Source organism: Leptonychotes weddellii, chromosome 15 (genome assembly GCF_054177405.1).
Source record: "Leptonychotes weddellii isolate Sample4059 chromosome 15, ASM5417740v2, whole genome shotgun sequence".
NCBI classification, from domain to species: domain Eukaryota; kingdom Metazoa; phylum Chordata; class Mammalia; order Carnivora; family Phocidae; genus Leptonychotes; species Leptonychotes weddellii.
The window spans coordinates 7,739,778-7,747,229 of NC_138383.1; the positions used below are offsets into that span (position 1 = coordinate 7,739,778).

Below are 7,452 nucleotides of genomic sequence, written 5' to 3' on the forward strand. Positions count from 1 at the left end.
AAGGAGGGAAGAAAGAAAAAGAAAGAAAGAAAGAAAAGAAAGAAAGAAAAAGAAAGAAAGAAAGAAAGAAAAAGAAAAAGAAAGGGGGAGGGTGGGAGGAAGGAAGGAAGGAAGAGAGAGAAAGAAAGAGGGAGAGAGGGAGGAAGGGAGAGAGGGAGGGAGGAAGGAAGGAAGAAAGGAAAGAAGGAAGGAAGGAATGGGAAAAGAGAAAGGAGTAAAGAAAAGCCAGCTCTTCTTTACAAAACAGGCAGTCCCTCGTGATGTGGGAATGTCAGGGCCTCTCAGTGAAGTGAGCAAGACAGAAGAGAAACAAATGGGGCTGAGGTGAGGACTTGGTGTTTTCCCCAATATTACTAAGCAACCGTGTCCTAAAATCTGCAGAGCCAGCAACAGCATTTTGTTTACCAGGAAGAAAACACTTGAAAAGGAGAATATTTGGCGGAAATGCGCTTGGGATTAGCAGGGTGTTTTTTTTTTCCCCCCCTTTCTTTCTTTTTTTTTTTTCTTTTAATGCTGTTTTGTTTTTCTTCTGGGTTGTTCAAGGTACTGACCTAGCGCTCAGCCCCCTTTGCCAAGAAACTCCTTCCCGGCCTAATTAGCCTGTGGTATTGTGCACGGGGCTGGGGAGGAGGGAGGGTGGCACAACCAATGGGGGCCCGCAGTTGGCCCTGGGGAGGTGGTTGGGGGGGCGGCTGGGCTGACCATTAGATGCCGAGGTCTTGAAAATCCCTCTGTAATTAATTTTCTCCTGCATTAATTAGAGACATGTTGGAACGGGTGCGAGAGGGAGGGGTTTGTTGCCCCTGGGTTTCTTTTCAGGGCGACTTTAGGGAAAGATGGTAATCTGGGGGAGGGTCAGAGACGTGGCCGGGGCTTTCAGGAGACTCTCCGGCCGGTGGGAGGGGAATCCAGTTTAAACTGGGGCTATGAGGAGGCACCAGCTTTATTTTACCTTGGGCTGCATGATGGTAGGCACCTCTTCCCAAGCCTGGGGTGTCTGTGGGCGCGTGCATGTGCGTGCACACACACACACACACACACACACACTCACACACGCGGATCACTGCTTCTCCATCATTTGCCCATGCACTCCGAATACACAAACATTCAGCCCAGTTCTCCAGGAAGAACCCCAGCGCCCCCCTCCCTTGCCCCATCCCACAAGTAGCTGCACTCAAATATAAATTGGAGCACTCCTTGCTTGTATCCCCTCAAATGACTCCCCTTTAGCCCGCACGGAAGCTTGAGGTCATTTTCCCCGTGCTTTTTCTCTGTTTTTAAAGGATCCTCTATGATGACCCGCCTGCAAGGGAGTTTCTAGCCCCGTGGAAACGACAGCCCTGAGGAGATTCTAATAAAAGCTTCTGGAATCTTCCAAGCCCACAGATTTTTCTATCCTGATTCCCAGTGTGTTGAAAATGACGTTTGGGAGGCAGGAAGCCAGCACACTTCTAGAATTCAATGCCAATTCCCCGGTCCTGTTAGCCGCTTTTATGGAAATTTGAACTGAGCCCAGCTTCTTCTAGACTCCAGGCCCGTATGGATTTTATTAATTCCACCAATGCCTTCATAGTTGTGTTCGAGCTGGTGGGCCACGTCCAACAAGCAATAACCCTGTGTCTTCAGGCCTGTCCCTGGGGCCAACACCTTTAGTTAATAGTTCGATGCAGTCCTCCCAAAGACGGAGGGCCAGGTTCGGTCTGTTACTGTTCTCAAAGTGGTCAAACCAGTGCCTCGGAGGGAACAGTTTAAGCTCTGAGCTCACACGCAGGAGGCTTCTTCCTTGATCGCTAACTAAAATGAGTACACCTTCAGTAGAAAGAGGCCTCCTGGGATGGACGGGCCTGTTGCTGGAATAGAAGGAGGTGATGGCCAGCTTACCTGGCTGAAGTTCTTTGACTCAGCTCTCTTCCTCTACAGGCGGGGCCCAAGCAGCTGGACTGTGGCTCCCAGCCATTCCATCTGCAATCATTATTGCCCGCTGAATGCACTGCTTTCTTAAACCTTTCAGAGCTCAGGATTGCCTCCCCGGCTCCATTCCCTGCTGCTCATCACCAACAAGCCTCCCAGGGGTGGGAAGGATCTTTGACCCCGTTCTACTCGGCCCACGTGACTCTTACCTCCCTGGAGGGAAGGATGAGCCGAGAGAGGACAACAAAAGAAATGAGGAGCTTGTGGGGCAAGTTCTGGGCAGGAAATGGGGCTGGGAGTGAGGGCGATAAGAACAAGATGGAATCTCCTGGAAGCTATCAGCACCTCTGGGAAGCTGTCCGTGCCCTCTCTCTCCCTGGGCCCATCCCCATTGCATTCTTCATAGCAGCTGTTTCAACTCTTCTCCTCCCTCCTTGGGCCTCCAAATCCACCCCCATCATTCACAGCGGATGACTTCACCTCCGGCTCTACCAAGAGGATGAAGCCACCGGTCTATACGGATGGACTCCGGGCGGCCTGTGAGTCCGGCTGTGCCATCAGGGAGGACCTGGGTTCCAGTCGGGGCTCTGCTACCTCCACAGTTGCTCACGGGCAGTTGACTCCGCCTCCCTCAGCCTCAGTTTCCCCACCTGTAAAATGGGTGCTGGCGAGGTTTCAATTAATGCTCGGAACTTGCATGTCAACAAGTCATAGTCGCTATTAAGTGTCGCGAATTGTGACAAATGAGGGCCACCTCTACTGGGACCACACCATTACCACCATTCACTCCCTCAACTTAACAGCCCCTGTCCTATCACAGCTGCACTTCCCCCCGGGCTCCTCGATGATGGGGAGTCCGGCCTCTTGTCTATTGTCCCCTCTCCACTGCAGCAGGAACCATCTGCTTCTATCGGATTCCTCATGAGCCACTCCCTCTCATCTTGGTGCACAGATGCGCTCAGGTTCCATTTAACTTCCTCCGGTGCTGGCCTTCTCTTGATTACTCCCTCAAACCACAGTCCCATCTCTTTGCTTCTTTTCACTAACAGATCCATCCAAAGAATCGTCTATGCTTGTTGACACCACTTCCTGGCCTCCCACTCCCTCCTCAGCCCACTGCAGTTTGCCTCATGCCCCCGATGCTCCGGCGAAATGGAGCTTTCAGAGGTCTTTCTGATGGCCCTTCGCCAGCCTACTCACTCCTTTGGGAACGTCTGGCTCTGTGGATGCAAACGGCCATCCCCCAAACTCTCTTCTCCCCGGGCACCCATGATTCTGTTTCTGCCTGGTTCCTCATCTCTTTTGCTCATGACTCATTATCATCTGTCAGGGAGCTCCGAGTGTCATCCTGTTTGTCCTCTTCCTGGGTGGTCTCCCCCACTCCTTCTTCAGCCACCATTTTACCCACGAGTCTGCCAGACCCAGGTCTCCAGCTCTGTACCTCTGCTGTACTCCGGATTCGCATTTCCAGCTCCTTGCTGATCCCTCTCCACAGAGTGTGTGGCTCACCCACTGATTCAACTCACCTAACACTAAAAACACCAGCCACCGCCCGTGCTCTCTCCTTCTCTCCTCTCCCAGTGCATAGGTCTTGTTGACCCTACCTTCAGAGGGGGTCATTGATCTGTTTCTTTCTTTCTGTTCCTGTTGGTTCTCTGTCTTTGGAGACTCTCATGTCCTACCCGGATACTCGAAGTGGCTTTTGAAGGGATCTCTTCGGGGCTAGCCTCTTTCTGCCCCAGTATCTTTCTCCCATTGACAGCAAGGTGAAAAATTCAGGTGGTACATCATTCATCATCCGAACGCATTAATAATTACACAGCCGGACTGTCCTGGGCAGATAGAGATGCAGGCTCATCCTGTCAGCGTGACATTCTGATGATGCAGTTTCCTGGGTTCGAAATCTCATGGCCCCCATAATAACTCGGGGTCTCAGCACAGCGCTCATGGGTCCCTAGTGATCTGGCCTCCTCGGTGATTTCAGCCTACCCTTCTTTCTGGGCTCTCGTGTTCCTGACCGAGCAACCCCGGAATGCATCATCATTGCCTGAAATGCTTTGTCCATTTCTGTCTCTAGCCTGTGCTCTGGCAGGTCCCTGGCCCAGAAGCGTCTCTGGCATCTCCCTCCCTGTCCCTTAAGGCTCAACTGAAATGTCACCCCCCGACCCCAGAGGCTACTGATTCTACTGGCTAGAAAGACTCTCTCCCTCTTCTCTGTTCTCACAGCACATTCCACAACCCTTCCTGGCATACCCCACCTTTCAAATAACCTGTGCCCATAAATCTTGCCCCCTAAAGATCCAACACTCGTGGTGTGCGGGGAGGTGGTAGGGCCATGTTCCGTTCCTCCCCACTTCTCTCAGAGTTATTAGCACCATTCCTTGCTCAAAGAAGGGAAGAGGGAAATGTTCTGTCCTACCCTGGGCGCTCACATGCGGGCTCTCATTCCGACTCTGCAACTTGGCGTGACGAATATCATTGGGCCTCCCACCCCCACACTGTTCTTTTTTTTTTTTCCTTCAAATAGAGGAAAGATAAGGCTGGGGAGATTAAGTAATTCACACAGCTGGGAAGTAACGGAACTGTATTTCAAACTGGGGCCTCTCTTCTGTGGCAAAAAAAAAAAAAAATGCCTAAAAAGCAGGCTGCATGAATTACTTCTAATCCTGTGGGCTTTCAATACACGCTGCTGCTCCCAATATTTGTTTATTGAATAAGATTTAATAAAAAAAAGAGGGCCTGGTGTGCAATAGTACAACTCATAATGGGCCTTCAGCATGCCCTTATTCTGGACGAAACAGGAATCAAATGCCTCCGTCCGGGGCAAATCAGAGTAAGACCTGCATTATAGTCTTGAACAGGAAAACAAGTCCTAGGCAGGCAGCCTAATGCAGAGCGTGAGGGTTTGGTGTAAATATTTTCTGTCTTAGCGAGGGTGTGAGAGACATTTTATGGGTAAAATAAGCTACTGGGGCTTCTAATTTTTTTTTTTTTTTTAAAGCAACATCTCCTTGTTCTCCTCTCTTCCCTTATCACTATGTAATTTGCCAGGATGGTGGAGTCTTGATGGAAAGCTGGCCCATGACAGTGCCTGTTCTCCTGGACTCACAGCCTGGATTCAGAGTTAGGAGAAAATTGGACAGTCAGGCCGAGCCGAGTCAGAGGAATCAACCCCAGAAGCTGGCAGAGGACTTCGGGAGAAGCCCCCAGTGACTGCTTTTTCTTTCCACTGGGGCCGTTCTCACTTGGTTGTTCTCAACTTGACATTTGATTTGGCGACATTTGATTAGGGAAAAGGGACAAGGTAATAAAGAGCCCTGGAATGTCACTTTGATTTTATAGCCTCCTGTCACGTCACTGGGTCTGATGTCCAGGCTGCTCTGGGATGCTGTTCCTGCCCCCAGACAAGCGTCCAATATCCACAGCGGTTTAGGGCAGGTGTCCCCATTGGAAACACACAGCCGGAGTTGGGGCGGGGCAAGAGAGGAGGGAGTGGGGAGAAAGACCACCCATACCGCGATGACCTGTGTCTATGCCAACGTGAGTGAGAAGGACAAGGTGAGTGGGAAGGATTCCAATCCTAAGAGGGGAAATTGCAAAGCTTTATATCGTACCCAAGTGTACATACAAATGCATCGTGTGCTCTCACCGAGGGCTCAGTTTGTCTGTCTACAAAACCAAGCCCAAAAAACATCTCTTTGCACCCCTTTGAACGTGGCTTAGGATGCAACTAATGTGCGGTCAACCTTCCAGCACAGTGACCAGAGGAAAACCTGACAACAGACCTAGGACTCTGGGTGCCTCCAGCCACTTGGATGACAGAGAGTGGAAATCTTGAACCAACTATCAGCTGTGCCAAGTCTGCAGCCCTCCTGCTGTCATCACTTCAACTTCTGGCTTTCTTCACTCCCCACCCCACTGTCTGCATGAAGGGCTAAAGTGGGTGGTGCAGAGCATCCTACTTGGAAGGTGGTGCTGGGGATGGGGACGAGGGAACACCTGTCGTGGTGAATCAGCAGGGCCCGTGAACAGTGCCCTTCGCTGACTGCTTCTGAATAAAGGTTTCACGTTGATTGACTATCCGGAGAATGGGGAAGAGCTTTGCCTCATCCGATTCTTCTAGAAGTCTCTCCAAGTATATTTGCTTGAAACTATAGATTTATTATTTATTTACTTATTTATTTTAGGCTGGGAGAAATTCAAATCATCTAGGCCAGGGGTCAGCAAACCAAGGCTATGGGCTAAAAGGAACTTGCTGCCTAATTTTCTAAGTAAAGTTTTATTAGAACACAGCCATGCCCACTTGTTGACGGATTGTCTATGGATGCTTTTGCCATACGAAAACAGAGTCGAGTAAGTGCAACAGAGACTGTGTGATCCGCAGAGCTTGATACATTTGCTATCTGGCCCTTTCCAGAAAATCTCTGCAACCCTTGATCGCCCATTGTTTAGGTTCTGGACAAGGTGCTATGGCAGGACAGGGACCGTGCTGAGCTACCTAGAAACATATATAAGGCCACGTGAGCTCTTAAACAATTTTTTTTAGTTATAAAATTATGAAGAAGAAAATAAAAAGGCACTCATAATTCTATCACCCTCTAATAAGAACCATTAATATTTTGCTGTGTTTGCATCTAGCCTTTTCCTATGCACATATAAAAGTATAAATATATATCATTATATAATTAAAATCCTCCTGTGTTAAGTTTTGTATCCTGCTGCGTGTGCTTGTGTTTCCCGTTTTATGGTGACCACTCTGCGTGTCCTCGAATATTCCTTGTTCACATGACTTTTAATAACTTGTTAATATGTGTCACGGCATCCCTGAACTTCTGGGTGGTTTTACTTATTCACAAATCAAAATACTGTGTACTAGACCAAATCCCATGGAGCAGAAATCTGTGTCCGATTCTTTGATTATTTCCTTGAGATAGATTCCCAGAAGTGAAATTACTGGGTAAAAGGGTAAGGACAATTTTCAGGGTCTTGATAACATATTGCCAAATTGCTTTCCAGAAAGACTGTACCAATTTATGTTCCCACCAGCAATGTACGAAATTGCCACCTTACCCTACTCTCACCAGCATGGAGTACTATCATTAAAAAAAGTTACCAAATTGATAGGCAAAGATTGCATTTTGTTGTTTTGATTTGGATTTCTTTGATTACCAGTGAGGTTAAACATTTTTTTCATCTGTTAAACACTTCTTCATATGTTTATGGCCAAAGGGAATCTTAATAATGGTCTTCAAGTGTGCAAAGGGGTTATTTAGTAGATTGGGACCAGCTGTTCTGGAGAAGAAACTGGAAATGTTGAAACTTGAGCAAGAAAGCAATCGGCTGAAGGTCCTTCAGTGGAGGATGATCCCAAGAGTGGTCAAAGGCTAATGGAAGTCGCCATGGTGCTCAGAGCCTCTTCTCTCAAGGTACGAGGTAACAGATGACAAGTAGCTACAAACTGTCCAGTGCTTACAAGTGCTAGGAAGGCTGCTAACATTTACATATGTTTGCATTTAAATGCTCACAGAAGCCCTAGGAGAA

General features: G+C 48.6%; 1 long non-coding RNA gene across 1 annotated transcript; it reads left to right on the top strand.

The window, feature by feature from the left end:
* Window positions 1-91: 91 nt before the first annotated feature.
* LOC145717290 (uncharacterized) lies at window positions 92-5,245 on the top strand. The gene is made up of 2 exons (XR_014140407.1): window positions 92-2,450; window positions 4,963-5,245. It is a non-coding gene; the product is annotated as an uncharacterized LOC145717290 (long non-coding RNA).
* The last annotated feature ends 2,207 nt before the right edge of the window (window positions 5,246-7,452 follow it).